We start from the raw sequence: 13,746 nt of genomic DNA, 5'->3' as shown, positions 1-13,746 counted from the left end.
GTGGTTGGTCATTCTGTACCGCGTTGGTCCGAGTGCCGAAGGGCGTAGAGCAGAGCGTAGACTCTCGATGTGGACAAACATTTATTTACATAAAACGTAAAGACTATAGTGGCACTCCCGTGTAACACAAACAGTGAACATAGAGACACTTAACACTTAACAATTTTTAACATTAACTCAAGGTAGACAAAAATGGTTACGAATGTTACATTTAGACATTAACTCACGCACCTCCTGCTAGGAAGTCCGTCATTTGCCGAGGGAGTAAGAGTCCTGTGGTGGTTGGTCATTCTGTAATGTTGCTGCTGGCCTGAGCACCGTAAGGCATGGGCCAGGACACACAGACTACCTTGACTTTGTGAAACATTTATTAACATTAAACACGGAAAACACAAGTGGCAATCAGATACAACTATAACAGTGAACATTATTAAACATTCAACATATCAAGCTGTACTCAGAGGCCTTCGGATGTCTCTGCAGATATGTTAGCTAGGCAATAAATAATGAAAATGCCTCAGAGAGAGAGAGATAGAGAGAGATGGAACGAGAGAGAGAATGGACTCAATAAATCTCTCAGTCCATGCTTTTACTATTACTAGTTAATGACTTTTCATTTCCTAGTCTAGGTCCAGTTCAGACAGTGCACCATTTGTGTATAGCATCTAGCACCAAGGGCTTATTGAGCTGGTCCTTTCTAAGTTATGAAAGCTCCATCGATGAGACTGGCTGTGTGCTGGGCTGGTGACATAGATGGAAAACTATTGTTTTTGTCATGGTTTTAAAAATAATGCACAGTGAAATGTACTCCTGGGTCAAATTGCTTAGCTATAGTATGAATCATCTGATTAGGAACCAGATAAGTCAAAACAATGACTTGGGCAAGTGTTTAGGGCTCTAGGTCTCTGGTGATAAATATCTTGGTCAGCCCATTTAACAGTGTGTCTGTAGCTTTTCATTAACTTTTTATTGCTTATTGGTCACTGTGTATTGCCTTTTCTTACTACTCAGTTTGAAATATCAACAAATAGGACAGAACAAAACATTATCTTTATGCTATGGTCAACTAGTGTTACTGGCAAACCCAAAGAAATTGGTTAGAGTGGGGATGGTTTTGAAGTCGTATCAGCAAAAATTAGCATAACATAGATGTTTGTAACTTTGGGATTCGCCTGTCTACTGAACTTTTGGATGAAGAAGTCACGGAGCTGCTCTCTCAGTAGGACTCTGCTCTGAGTCTCCCTCCTTAAATGTAAGATATATTTTCTTCAGTAATTTGTGGCCTTTAGAATGGCTCCCTTAATTACATCTATAATAGTGTACATGCCAGCTGTGTTCAATCGCACAACGATGTCAGAATCTAGCACAATTTAACTGTGGAACTAGGTGGAGAGAATCTGACAAGCAGTACATTGGTAAGGTTTGATGCATATCCCAAGATAAGTCATAAAGCCTTGAATAAAGATGAAGGCTAAGAGAGCAAAAGTTATGTAATTCTTCAAACATGAATACTAAACGTACAATTCTGGCACACCATGTCAATTACAATCCATTATACTGATGTGTTTATTTGATTCACTGGAAGACAACGAGTGACTTGTGTTTGGAACATAGTCTTCCTTCCCAAAGTTATACTGACTTCTTATACTGACATTTCTTAAACATGTACAGACAATTTTATTCCCTGGAAAGTAACAGATACACACACAGACAGACACACACACACACACACACACACAAACACACATATATCAGATATTTTGTCAACTTTCAAATATAAAAGGCACAGCACTATTTTCAAATATAACAGTGTACTGTTTTTATTTTAGTTCTGCACAAAGAGCATACAGCATGTTTGTGTATATACGTGTACACGTGTGTGCTCAACTGTGTTATACACAATGCTGCAGTGGCCTGCTCTGCTTCAGCTTGCTCTTTACTGTGCTACACTTGACAGAGAGCTTTTCATGCTGCCTCTTGAGAATGTCTATTTGGCTCTGCAGGTCCTCGCATGCATCCTTCACCTTCTCAAAATCCTGGAGCAGCTTCTTGTTTCTCAGCAGGCTGCAGCGCTGGTACAGGCGCAGATTGTCTGCACGCAGCTTGTCTTTAGCTATCATTACCCCTGCCAGAGCTTTCCGCTTGTTGCCGATCATTGCCTTTATCTTGGCCAGATTGGCTAGTTTGGCCTGGATCTCCAGCTCCACAAAGTTGATCGTTTCTTTGAGATGTGACTGGAACTGAGAGTGGAGGTACACAATACTGAGATTATTTTCTATGCCTTCAAGACTCTACTACTGTACAATACATCTTCCCATCCTACTCCGTGGCAATAAATTTACTGCATTTTCAGTTTTAAATGGGGGCTCGAAATTTCCAAGTTTTGTGATGGGATTTATGGGATGGGTCTTGTTATGTTTTCAAGTCTGCTTGACAGTTCCATGGCTATCTAAAAAATCAACAGAACTTGCACCCACATTAGTCTTAATCTACTGAGTTTAATAGGACGTCATACCTCTCTAGTGCTGGTAATTCCTTTCTTTATTCGAATAAGCTCCTCTTCATACTCCAAGATCATAGTCTTATAATTCTCATTTTCAAATTTCAGTTTTTCAGCCTTTGTCCTCTCCTCCAGTTCTCCAATAGCTTCTTCCCGGCTTTGTACCCTCATCTGCAGCGCAAGGTTCCGTATTTTTGCAGCAGTGAGCTTATTCTCCGTCTTCTGCTCAGCTGCAAGGAGCCGTTTCACCTCAACAAGAGCTGCCCGCTTTCCTAGCCGCCGGGCGAGAGCCGCAACGACTACTTCTTGCATCATCATGATGAAGGCTTGATATTCACAGTCCCACTGCTTCTTCTTCTCCTGGCACCGGGGCCGGAGTTCTTCAACTTGCTGCTGGTAGAGCTGTGATTTGCACTGCCACTGCAACTTTAGGTCCTCTAGAATTTTTAGCTGGTCCTGGTAGCCATGGCGACTCCGCCTTGTACGCACAGGCATTGGCACGTTTTCCCTTTCCAACCAGTCAGCTATTATCATCTGCTGCTCGCTGTTCAACTGGCAGAGTTCATCCCTTTCTGACAGGAGGCTCTGCAGAAGCGCTTGGTGTTCCTTATACTCAGCTTCAAGATTATATCTCTCCATCTCCAGCTGCTCTTTGGAAGCTTCAATGTCATGACATCCATCCAGACCAGTCTCCTGCAGCTGCTCATATGAACCTAAATTTACGGGGCAGAGTTATACTAAAGAATCATCCAGTGCTATTAATTAACAGATGGCAACAGCTGATTTTGCCATCTTGAAATTGAGCTATGTTCAGATGAGAAGGCTCAGTTTAAAAATATATTACGACTCTTCATATGAAACCATGTGTTAAAAACCAACAGGAATTAATTGCCATGTAATTTTCTCTAGAATGTATAGACTTTATAGTTCTTTACCTTTTTTTCTCTGAAATGTTAGTGGATGGCTACCATTGATTGGAGGTAGAACAAGTGGAGCAAAATGTGTGCTGTCTCTAGTTTCTGGACTGTGCACACCCAAATCAAGAGCCTAAACAAAGTATACAAGGTATTTTTTCACACAAGAATCTACATACTGACACACAAGCACAAATAACCATACACAACCTTCCATCATAGCCAAACAACTTTTTATTAAAATGTACTAAAAATGTATTTCTGTTTGTTTCTTTCTTGAGGCAGCAGTAGAAATATTTTTAAGGTATCCCATATAATTTAAAGATTCAAAAACACATGCTCCTTCATTTCAGCATTTAAATAAAATGTGTATACACGTACCTGAACGTTGTTTGCTTTCTGAGCACTGTGGTTTGGTCTTATTGGTGGCAGCTTTGTGCAGCCACCTTTCCTCTTTTCCATATCTACTGGCGCCTCTCGTCTTTTGATGTGAATTCTAAAGATCGATAAGCCTTTTAGTATTTGGGGAACAGACCTCAGCCAAATACAATAAGCAGCAACGAAGCAAATGAGTACTATGGGAATGGTGAAAGGCGTGATTAATGTGATAACTTGTGTGACTTCACAGCCCCTTTATTACATCATAATTATGCCACAAGTACCATCTCTACATCAATATCAATTTGCTAAACCTGCTAAATCTTGCACGGTTCAAGGTTTTTTCCCTTTAGATTTTAATCAATTTATCTGCTCATTCAACCACACGAAAATCAAGCCAACGTGTATCAGAAACAGTACACGCTGTAAACATCACACGTGTAAAACCTAATAATGAAAGTTGAAAATCCGCAAAGGTAGCTAAGCTAGCTAGCATGTAGCAGGTGACTCAGGAATGGAGCTGGTATAGATGTGGTCTGCAAGCTAGAGATCAACACTGCACCCTGCTCTTTAAGAAAATGAGCTTCAACCTTTCAGTAAACAGATTGGGTTTTTGTTGGGTTAAAAACATTTTCTTTATCAAGCTGAACTCAGAGGTTTTCAGATGTCTCTGCAGATTTGTTAGCTAGGCAATAAATAATGAAAATGCCTCAGAGAGAGAGAGATAGAGAGAGAGAGGGAACGAGAGAGAGAATGGACTCAATAAATCTCTCAGTGCATGCGATTACTATTACTAGTTAATTACTTTTCATTTCCTACTCTAGGTCCAGTTCAGACAGTGCACCATTTGTGTATAGCATCTAGCACCAAGGGCTTATTGAGCTGGTCCTTTCTAAGTTATGAAAGCTCCATCGATGAGACTGGCTGTGTGCTGGGCTGGTGACATAGATGGAAAACTGTATTGTTTTTGTCATGGTTTTAAAAATGATGCGCAGTGAAATGTACTCCTGGGTCAAATTGCTTAGCTATAGTATGAATCATCTGATTAGGACCCAGATAAGTCAAAACAATGACTTGGGCAAGTGTTTAGGGCTCTAGGTCTCTGGTGATAAATATCTGCGTCAGCCCATTTAACAGTGTGTTTGTAGCTTTTCATTAACTTTTTATTGCTTATTGGTCACTGTGTATTGCCTTTTCTTACTATTCAGTTTGAAATATCAACAAATAGGACAGAACAAAACATTATCTTTATGCTAAGGTCAACTAGTGTTACTGGCAAACCCAAAGAAATTGGTTAGAGTGGGGATGGTTTTGAAGTCATATCAGCAAAAATGAGCATAACATAGATGATTGTAACTTTGGGATTCGCCTGTCTACTGAACTTTTGGATGAAGAAGTCACGGAGCTGCTCTCTAAGTAGGACTCAGCTCTGAGTCTCTCTCCTTAAATGTCAGATATCTTTTCTTCAGTAATTTGTGGTCTTTAGCGTGACTCCCTTAATTATAGCTATAATAGTGTACATGCCAGCTGTGTTGAATCGCACAACGATGTCAGAATCTGGCACAATTTAACTGTGGAACTAGGTGGAGAGAATCTGACTAGCAGTACATTGGTAAGGTTTGATGCATATCCCAAGATAAGTCATAAAGCCTTGAATAAAGATGAAGGCTAAGAGAGCAAAAGTTATGTAATTCTTCAAACATGAATACTAAACGTACAATTCTGGCACACCATGTCAATTACAATCCATTATACTGATGTGTTTATTTGATTCACTGGAAGACAACGAGTGACTTGTGTTTGGAACATAGTCTTCCTTGCCAAAGTTATACTGACTTCTTATGCTGACATTTTTTAAACATGTACAGACAATTTTATTCCCTGGAAAGTAACATATACACACACAGACGGACACACACACACAAACACACATATATCAGATATTTTGTCAACTTTCAAATATAAAAGGCACAGCACTATTTTCAAATATAACAGTGTACTGTTTTTATTTTAGTTCTGCACAAAGAGCATACAGCATGTTTGTGTATATACGTGTACACGTGTGTGTTCAACTGTGTTATACACAATGCTGCAGTGGCCTGCTCTGCTTCAGCTTGCTCTTTACTGTGCTACACTTGACAGAGAGCTTTTCATGCTGCCTCTTGAGAATGTCTATTTGGCTCTGCAGGTCCTCGCATGCATCCTTCACCTTCTCAAAATCCTGGAGCAGCTTCTTGTTTCTCAGCAGGCTGCAGCGCTGGTACAGGCGCAGATTGTCTGCACGCAGCTTGTCTTTAGTTATCATTACCCCTGCCAGAGCTTTCCGCTTGTTGCCGATCATTGCCTTTATCTTGGCCAGATTGGCTAGTTTGGCCTGGATCTCCAGCTCCACAAAGTTGATCGTTTCTTTGAGATGTGACTGGAACTGAGAGTGGAGGTACACAATACTGAGATTATTTTCTATGCCTTCAAGACTCTACTACTGTACAATACATCTTCCCATCCTACTCCGTGGCAATAAATTTACTGCATTTTCAGTTTTAAATGGGGGCTCGAAATTTCCAAGTTTTGTGATGGGATTTATGGGATGGGTCTTGTTATGTTTTCAAGTCTACTTGACAGTTCCATGGCTATCTAAAAAATCAACAGAACTTGCACCCACATTAGTCTTAATCTACTGAGTTTAATAGGACGTCATACCTCTCTAGTGCTGGTAATTCCTTTCTTTATTCGAATAAGCTCCTCTTCATACTCCAAGATCATAGTCTTATAATTCTCATTTTCAAATTTCAGTTTTTCAGCCTTTGTCCTCTCCTCCAGTTCTCCAATAGCTTCTTCCCGGCTTTGTACCCTCATCTGCAGCGCAAGGTTCCGTATTTTTGCAGCAGTGAGCTTATTCTCCGTCTTCTGCTCAGCTGCAAGGAGCCGTTTCACCTCAACGAGAGCTGCCCGCTTTCCCAGCCGCCGGGCGAGAGCCGCAACGACTACTTCTTGCATAATCATGATGAAGGCTTGATATTCACAGTCCCACTGCTTCTTCTTCTCCTGGCACCGGGGCCGGAGTTCTTCAACTTGCTGCTGGTAGAGCTGTGATTTGCACTGCCACTGCAACTTTAGGTCCTCTAGAATTTTTAGCTGGTCCTGGTAGCCATGGCGACTCCGCCTTGTACACACAGGCATTGGCACGTTTTCCCTTTCCAACCAGTCAGCTATTATCATCTGCTGCTCGCTGTTCAACTGGCAGAGTTCATCCCTTTCTGACAGGAGGCTCTGCAGAAGCGCTTGGTGTTCCTTATACTCAGCTTCAAGATTATATCTCTCCATCTCCAGCTGCTCTTTGGAAGCTTCAATGTCATGACATCCATCCAGACCAGTCTCCTGCAGCTGCTCATATGAACCTAAATTTACGGGGCAGAGTTATACTAAAGAATCATCCAGTGCTATTAATTAACAGATGGCAACAGCTGATTTTGCCATCTTGAAATTGAGCTATGTTCAGATGAGAATGCTCAGTTTAAAAATATATTACGACTCTTCATATGAAACCATGTGTTAAAAACCAACAGGAATTAATTGCCATGTAATTTTCTCTAGAATGTATAGACTTTATAGTTCTTTACCTTTTTTTCTCTGAAATGGTAGTGGATGGCTACCATTGATTGGAGGTATAACAAGTGGAGCAAAATGTTTGCTGTCTCTAGTTTCTGGACTGTGCACACCCATATCAAGAGCCTAAACAAAGTATACAAGGTATTTTTCACACAAGAATCTACATACTGACACACAAGCACACATAACCATACACAACCTTTCATCATAGCCAAACAACTTTTTATTAAAATGTACTAAAAATGTATTTCTGTTTGTTTCTTTCTTGAGGCAGCAGTACAAATATTTTTAAGGTATCCCATTTAATTTAAAGATTCAAAAACACATGCTCCTTCATTTCAGCATTTAAATAAAATGTGTATACACGTACCTGAATGTTGTTTGCTTTCTGAGCACTGTGGTTTGGTCTTATTGGTGGCAGCTTTGTGCAGCCACCTTTCCTCTTTTCCATATCTACTGGCGCCTCTCGTCTTTTGATGTGAATTCTAAAGATCGATAAGCCTTTTAGTATTTGGGGAACAGACCTCAGCCAAATACAATAAGCAGCAACGAAGCAAATGAGTACTATGGGAATGGTGAAAGGCGTGATTAATGTGATAACTTGTGTGACTTCACAGCCCCTTTATTACATCATAATTATGCCACAAGTACCATCTCTACATAAATATCAATTTGCTAAACCTGCTAAATCTTGCACGGTTCAAGGTTTTTTCCCTTTAGATTTTAATCAATTTATCTGCTCATTCAACCACACGAAAATCAAGCCAACGTGTATCAGAAACAGTACACGCTGTAAACATCACACGTGTAAAACCTAATAATGAAAGTTGAAAATCCGCAAAGGTAGCTAAGCTAGCTAGCATGTAGCAGGTGACTCAGGAATGGAGCTGGTATAGATGTGGTCTGCAAGCTAGAGATCAACACTGCACCCTGCTCTTTAAGAAAATGAGCTTCAACCTTTCACTAAACAGATTGGGTTTTTGTTGGGTTAAAAACATTTTCTTTATCAAGCTGAACTCAGAGGTTTTCAGATGTCTCTGCAGATTTGTTAGCTAGGCAATAAATAATGAAAATGCCTCAGAGAGAGAGAGATAGAGAGAGGGAACGAGAGAGAGAATGGACTCAATAAATCTCTCAGTCCATGCGATTACTATTACTAGTTAATTACTTTTCATTTCCTACTCTAGGTCCAGTTCAGACAGTGCACCATTTGTGTATAGCATCTAGCACCAAGGGCTTATTGAGCTGGTCCTTTCTAAGTTATGAAAGCTCCATCGATGAGACTGGCTGTGTGCTGGGCTGGTGACATAGATGGAAAACTGTATTGTTTTTGTCATGGTTTTAAAAATGATGCGCAGTGAAATGTACTCCTTGGTCAAATTGCTTAGCTATAGTATAAATCATCTGATTAGGACCCAGATAAGTCAAAACAATGACTTGGGCAAGTGTTTAGGGCTCTAGGTCTCTGGTGATAAATATCTGGGTCAGCCCATTTAACAGTGTGTCTGTAGCTTTTCATTAACTATTTATTGCTTATTGGTCACTGTGTATTGCCTTTTCTTACTATTCAGTTTGAAATATCAACAAATAGGACAGAACAAAACATTATCTTTATGCTATGGTCAACTAGTGTTACTGGCAAACCCAAAGAAATTGGTTAGAGTGGGGATGGCTTTGAAGTCATATCAGCAAAAATTAGCATAACATAGATGATTGTAACTTTGGGATTCTCCTGTCTACTGAACTTTTGGATGAAGAAGTCACGGAGCTGCTCTCTCAGTAGGACTCAGCTCTGAGTCTCTCTCCTTAAATGTCAGATATCTTTTCTTCAGTAATTTGTGGTCTTTAGCGTGGCTACCTTAATTACAGCTATAATAGTGTACATGCCAGCTGTGTTGAATCGCACAACGATGTCAGAATCTGGCACAATTTAACTGTGGAACTAGGTGGAGAGAATCTGACTAGCAGTACATTGGTAAGGTTTGATGCATATCCCAAGATAAGTCATAAAGCCTTGAATAAAGATGAAGGCTAAGAGAGCAAAAGTTATGTAATTCTTCAAACATGAATACTAAACGTACAATTCTGGCACACCATGTCAATTACAATCCATTATACTGATGTGTTTATTTGATTCACTGGAAGACAACGAGTGACTTGTGTTTGGAACATAGCCTTCCTTCCCAAAGTTATACTGACTTCTTATACTGACATTTTTTAAACATGTACAGACAGTTTTATTCCCTGAAAAGTAACATATACACACACAGACAGACACACAAAATGTGTGCTGTCTCTAGTTTCTGGACTGTGCACACCCACATCAAGAGCCAGATGAGAAGGCTCAGTTTAAAAATATCTTCTGACTCTTCATATGAAACCATGTGTTAAAAACCAACAGGTATTAATTGCCATGTAATTTTCTCTAGAATGTATAGACTTTATAGTTCTTTACCTTTTTTTCTCTGAAATGGTAGTGGATGGCTACCATTGATTGGAGGTAGAACACATGGAGCAAAATGTGTGCTGTCTCTAGTTTCTGGACTGTGCACACCCACATCAAGAGCCTAAACAAAGTATACAAGGTATTTTTCACACAAGAATTTACATACTGACACACAAGCACACATAACCATACACAACCTTCCATCATAGCCAAACAACCTTTTATTAAAATGCACTAAAAATGTATTTCTATTTGTTTCATTCTAGAGGCACCAGTACAAACATTTTTAAGGTATACCATACAATTTAAAGATTCAAAAACACATGCTCCTTCATTTCAGCGTTTAAATAAAATGTGTATACACGTACCTGAACGTTGTTTGCTTTCTGAGCACTGTGGTTTGGTCTTATTGGTGGCAGCTTTGTGCAGCCACCTTTCCTCTTTTCCATATCTACTGACACCTCTCATCTTTTGATGTGAATTCTAAAGGTCAGTAAGCCTAACGACTGATTATAATTGGAGTGTGGACAAACACTAGCTAGCTACAAATCACTTACACAGTAGCGTGTGATTGTCTGCGCCAGTACCCGCTCCTATTGTGTTAACTGCTTTATGAATATTAATGAACTTTCCGCCGCTCTCTCCACCCCCGGTATGAAAGCTTCCTTCCTATTGGCTGTGCCAGTTCTCTGTATGACGCAGAGGTCTTTTGAACATTCCTAGTGGTTTTAGAAGAAAACCTCTGATACACATAGAAATGTAAATAGAAACAATTTACTGCTGTGTATACACTTTCACAGCACTATATTCTAAATACCTACTGCTGTGCAGAGTGTAACGGGCAGTAATTTGTCTGCTGTCCCTTTAAGTTGTGTTTTACGGAAAATGCATGTGCATGAATGCCACACAGGAGAAGACTTTTTTTTGTACTGTACATGACGGACCTTACTGGACCCAGCGATTCTTTTGTCCTTAATTTCATTTCTCTGTTAATGTGTTTATGAGCTTTGGACGTTTCTACATTTCATGTATGCACTGTCAACAGGATTCCAAGAGCAAGCCGCTGTCACATAGTGAATAAACCGGCAAGATTATTGCATAACTGAGTTGAGTCTGACTCGCGTCTCCTCCACATGCTTCACAGGCTTCTCTCTACCAGTGCCAAAGCTCTTTGCTAATCTGGGTTGGAGCATAATTTAAATAGGACTAACTCCAAGCGTTACAAGAGGCACCTTGTGGTTGCATAGTTAGAGTCCATGGTCCATTCTGCCGCCATCCACATTTCTACACATTTTCTAGCCCTTTATCAGTGGTTTGCTTCTGACCAAACGACTGCAGTTGCCAAGATATTTTGGGTGGCTGACCACTCTGCAGTGACAGTGACATGCAGGAAAACTCCAGCCACCCTGCTGGGCACGACACACTTGCAACACTCACTATCTCAGTGCCTCCACTGTGCCGATGCTTTGAAAGTATATGTTCCATGCTAATAACCCTGAAAAATGTACAACTTATTTAATTAGTCTACTATTGCATATTGAAGATTACACAGTGCATGGGTATGCTCAAATGAAATGTGGCCAGAGTTCCTCAGTGTGTTTTTGATTTATGAAGATTCATGAAGAGTAACATTGACATCTCAGGAAATGTTTGAGATATCATGCTTGTCCCTGGTCTAATTCTCTCACAAGCAAATATATTAATAAAGCAGAACTAAAGCAAAGGCAGAATTTTTGGAACTGTTACTGAAAGACAACAGAGTAGCATAGAAGGACAGAAGAACATCACAGAAAAAATAATGCACATATCACTAGCCTAAGACCCTTTAAACACAAGAAATGCTGAGAGCTAAAACTAATATTTCCATATTTTGTTCATTTATTGCCTCATCGAGAAACAGTCCAAGACATACATTATCCTACAACACCATGCATTATTCTCCATGACAAAGGATTTTCAGGCACATGGCCATATTAACAAGGCAAAATGATGGCCAAACAGGACTAAAACAACAGCAAATTATGAATATTGTTCAGCTTGCGCATATGGGACTATAAAATGATTCTGGCACTAGGCATTTGTTTATGACTCAGAGGCTTCTGATTTGTTTAAATAATCAGCAGATTTTTGTGTCACATGACACTTGATGAAATACAAAGTCATTGCTTCAATTATGCATTTACACACCAGTAAAAATGATTTTATATATATATATATATGAGAGAGAGAGAGAGAGAGAGAGAGAGAGAGAGAGAGAGAGAGAACACTGCAAACGTGAAAGAAGACCTCCACTTTTATTCAGTACAAGAACGTTTTTGTTTTTTTGTATTTTGTAAAATCCATTTTATTAAACTTAGTGGTGGACATCTCAGCATTCACAACTCCTCATAAATACTAAACGTTAAAGTACTTCATCTTTGTCATTGTTAAAGTATTTCCACACTTTTTGCCTCTACAGTTGAATGTCATGCTATTTAAAAAACAAAATAAACATTAGAAGATAGTTCTTCTTGACCGTACTGAGTAGAGCTTAAGTCAGCAATCACCAACATTATTTCGTGTAACGTTGCTGCTGGCCCGAGTGCCGCAGGGCGCGGGGCAGGACGCACAGACTCCCTTGTGTTTGTGAAACATTTATTAACATTAAACACGGACAACACAAGTGTCACTCACATACAAATATAGCAGTGAACACTATTAATCATTTAACATAATACGAAAACGGTGTCACATCCATAACTCGGATTACCGACAGGAGGCATTAGATTGTGCGCGGGACTGGTAGGACATACTGCAGTGGGGAGCCAAAGGCACTTTTATCCAAGCAGAAACGCTCTTTGCTATGATTGAACCGTACACAACACACAAACAGCGGCACAAACGTAAGTACACAAAGTAGCAATCTGCAGAATTCTAGCTGTTAGCTGGTTAGCTCTTTGTAAAATTTGAAAGTAGTTGTAACTGGATATTTGAACATTTTTAGGGAGGTTTTTCAAAGGCTTGAACGAGCTGTGTGTAGGTTATGTTAGCGATACAGCAATACTAGCGGGCTAAACCATCTAGCTAACCTTAGCTAACCTAGCTAGATAGTTGGGATAACACTTTTGTTAATTGACTGCCTAATCCAGTGGTCACCAACCTTTTCATCGATAAACATAATATCATATTCTGAATTATGAGCAAATTAGACATGTGAGATCGACTTGATAGATAGACTGGTTGGCGACCAGCGAGCTAAACCTTCGATAAGGGTGCTGTAGCTAGCTAACATTATTTCTTCCATCAGTGCAGCTTGATTTTCATTACGGTTCTTTGTAAAATTGCTAAACCTTTATTTACTAGTTAGGTGTACAAGTTCAACACACGCAAAGGCTGGAACACTTCTAAGAATGTGGAAGAGCGCAGGGAGCAGGTCAGCAGCTTCTTTTAGAAGGAACTCCTTTAGAATTGATTTATCCTGGCTACAAAAACAACTGCTCACCATGTCTGTGTAATTTCAGTCTAGTTGGTTGGGTTTATTATTTAGTCAAGAGTGAAATAATAATGAAATTTACAGTATACTTTTACATCACCATATTGCTTTTTATAAACATAGTGAACACTATAAATGCAAATACAAGAAGTATTCAGATTTCTTTTCAACGGGAGTTTATAATGCTTAGTGCTATGTTTATTTATGAGGGATATGGGGAGCCTAGCTGGAATTTTCAATATATGAAGAATTCTTGGCAGACCTGGAATAAGGCCAAGCCGGTGTGGGACAAGGCACATGGTGTAAAACTCAATAAGACTCCTGGGACTGAAATAGCTGTTTTTGCTGCCACACAGCTGAAAGGATCTCCTCCTCCACTTGTGAAGCATGCACTGATTAGACAGGCTACTGCTCAGGCAGATGTTTC

General features: G+C 39.8%; 1 long non-coding RNA gene across 1 annotated transcript; it reads right to left on the bottom strand.

Annotated features, from left to right (window-relative positions):
• Positions 1 to 212: 212 nt before the first annotated feature.
• LOC145657494 (uncharacterized) lies at positions 213 to 10,405 on the bottom strand. The gene is made up of 3 exons (XR_014123226.1): positions 10,216 to 10,405; positions 9,857 to 9,968; positions 213 to 354 (listed from the first exon to the last, which is right to left on the bottom strand). It is a non-coding gene; the product is annotated as an uncharacterized LOC145657494 (long non-coding RNA).
• Between the last annotated feature and the right edge of the window lie 3,341 nt (positions 10,406 to 13,746).

Source organism: Electrophorus electricus, chromosome 1 (genome assembly GCF_041902795.1).
Source record: "Electrophorus electricus isolate QZ-2024a chromosome 1, ASM4190279v1, whole genome shotgun sequence".
Lineage (NCBI taxonomy): Eukaryota > Metazoa > Chordata > Actinopteri > Gymnotiformes > Gymnotidae > Electrophorus > Electrophorus electricus.
Note: the sequence above shows the minus strand (reverse complement) of the source record. Positions and strands in the feature narration are given on the sequence as shown.